At 45.1% G+C, this 2959-nt stretch overlaps 1 protein-coding gene across 1 annotated transcript in view; it reads left to right on the plus strand.

The window, feature by feature from the left end:
- The window catches only part of LOC108572841 (5'-3' exoribonuclease 2 homolog), a 29389-nt gene that overhangs the window by 4608 nt on the left and 21822 nt on the right, over window positions 1-2959 (plus strand). The gene's annotated exons all lie outside the window — the stretch shown is intronic.

The raw sequence follows: 2959 nt of genomic DNA on the forward strand, positions 1-2959 counted from the left end.
CAACTCGGTACCAAAGTTGTAGGGGCTGAAAATCGGGGGTCAGAGCGCGCCAGGGGGGTTTCGTAAGAGTCGAGGGGTTCCGGTCCCAGGATTAGCTGCAAGGGTAGTTCGTCACGTAGAGCGTGACTTCGGCCGTTTCGTTGTTTGGCACGTCGAGGTGGAACCAACGGTTCCACACGGCTTTCGCCCAATTATAAAACAAACGCGGTGCACTCCGTAATTATCCAATTAGTGGATGTTCCACCACCACCACCACCAACGATGGCAGCCCGCCTAACCCCCCCGGCCTTTCACGCATCGTCCGTGCACCCTCCCCCTTTTACGTGCCGCGATCTGTCTGGCTGGGATCACAAAGGCGAACAGCGACCATCAAGCTTTGTACCGCAGCGATTCGTTATCGTCTCTCCGTTGTCGACGACGTGTTTCTATCGCGTGGCCGACGGCGAAGCTCTCGCACCGACCCCCGAGGAAAGGATGAGTCGACCCGACCCGGCTCGTCTAATGGGCGAGCGTCTGCCGTTTGAATAGAAGCTTTTGTCGGCAGATGGAGGATGAACATTTCTTTGGGAAATTTTTTGGAATCGGTTTTACTTTTTTTTTTTTTTATTTAATTTTATCGGGAGTTTTGTGTGAATTTATTTTTTATACTTTTGAATTTATTATATTTTTTATTACTTGAATTTTCTTAATTTGGACTTCGTTATTTTACGAGAGGAAATTATCGAGAATTAAGAAGTCGGATTTTCGCCTGAAATATGGTTAGTGCATCTTGAGGTGTCGATTTCGGGAAAGATGAAATACGATTGCCGGTAGATGTCAGGGCCAGGAGGCGTGATCGGACCGGCGAGAAGTCTCCGCGCGTGACCGTAAAAACAAAACGTTGTTACACGGTGTGTGATTGATTTACCGAGGGGAGTAAACGCCAAGCACACGCGTGAACGGACCCTTCGTCCAGAAAGATATGTCCGCGTAGGATTGTCCACCCATGCAAGTATTCTATCCTTTTCGTTGATTTTCCTAACTCTGTTTAATATTGTCTAACACGTTAAGCAAGATTTCCACCCTCCTAAACGAAACAGAAAGAAAATTGTTTACTCTAACCTACAATTTTGCATTAAATTTATACACTGACATTCCTACGAAATCCTCAATAAAACACTTCCAAATAAAACATTCTTTCAATACAGCAGTACCTTAACAAATCAATTTACATCCACAAAAGCCTGCATAACCTGTTCCTTTAATAAAATCCCATGAATCCACATAGTGCCATAGGTCAAACGCGCGTTCTGCAGCAAGAAAGTCCAGCAAGCAGCCAAAGTAAAGCACGAGTCAGGATAGCAAGCAAGTAATCGCTTCTCCTAGGGGATGAAACTGGAGGAGTATAGGAGTAGGAGGAGGTAGAGGGTTGGCCTACGTCCGTTCGTCCATATCTTCGTCCAGATGACAGGTGCAGAGGCCCCTCGTTAGACAAATTAAGCTTCGTTCCTGGCCTCCCGCCTCGATGCCAGCGTCTACTCCACAGCTTTGTCCGTCTGTCTCTATTCCCTCCCCGTCCCAGCCACGTCTCTGCGTCTCTGTCGCGCGCGCGCCAGCTCGTTCGGGACTGGTTTCGAGTGGACTGCAAACACTCGTGCCAGGCAGCGGCGGCGGAGCCTCGAATCGCGCAGAAACCGGGCGCAAGACCAAGAACCGTACGGATCCGTCGACTCGCGGCTACCAGCAGACCTAACACCGTTACCGAGATCCTTTCTTGTGAGTTAATAGGTGAAATAGCAGGAAAACGATTCTTCCGGGACAAAATCAGAATATTAGAGAAAATACTTGGTTATTCGAGATGCATGTGTAAGAAGTGATATTATAATTTCGAGGTTAGTTGACAGGTGAAGAAGAAGAAGAAGAAAGACATTTGATAGGTATTTACTTAGTTGTAGGTAGTCGATGGTTATAGGAGATATATGATACAGAGAGGTTACGTTTTTGTCTACTGGATATGTTAAGTAAATATGGTTACATACAGCGTATTGAAATAGTAATGGTAGATTCAAAATTACATTACTCCATAGGTAACTATAATCATTGGTAGATACTTTTTGGAATATTCTTATTCGTTATACTCAAATTTCTATTCACAAACAGTTTACCGACATTTACATTAATTCACCACAATTTTACAATATCCTACCCACTATGTAATTGTGTATATCATAATCGTTACCTACCACATTTTCAAATATTCTACTTTACCTATCAATACTCTACCCATCCAACCTCCACTTAGTTCTCTTCAAAGTCACTTTTCTACCACTCGTCGAAGCGATAGAAACTACACTGTAAGGCGATCAAAATCCATCGAAAGCAACGATATCTACCATCAATCTCCCTCAACGAGACAAGCACGCGAAACAGTGTTCTGAGTCCTTCCTGAAAGCCTCGACACTCGCGGTTCTTCAGTCTCGATTTGCTGGTGGAAATTACCTCTCTGGTCCGCGTCCCATCCATCGGCAGCGAGGTGTGCCGCGTCTATTTACAGGCGTCGCTCCCCGCCCCCCCCTGTCCCTCGCGGAAACTGGCTGCCGCTTTCACGAGATATTACCTGTAATGTCCGCTGCATCCATTACGCGTCATTATCCATCCATTAGTCGTTTTGCACGGGCCCGTGGACGCCTCGGAAAAGGACGCTTACACGGCACGTCGCGTCAGAACCGACCTGCCTTCTTCTTTTATCCCTTCCTCCTTTATCTTCCTCCACGGTGCCATGATCTACGTTAAGAAATACGCTTACAACTATTCTATCTTGCTTAAAAATAATTGAGAGGAAGTAATACAAAGAACAGAAATGTTCTTCCTCTTATACAAAAATAATTTTTTATACAAAAAAGAAATTAATAGAAGAATTAACAGTGAATGAATATTAAAGCAGTACATGTACTGATTCTGTTGACTGTTTCGAGTGGCT

Source organism: Habropoda laboriosa, unplaced genomic scaffold (assembly GCF_001263275.1).
Source record: "Habropoda laboriosa isolate 0110345459 unplaced genomic scaffold, ASM126327v1 scaffold102, whole genome shotgun sequence".
Classification (NCBI taxonomy): Eukaryota; Metazoa; Arthropoda; class Insecta; order Hymenoptera; family Apidae; genus Habropoda; species Habropoda laboriosa.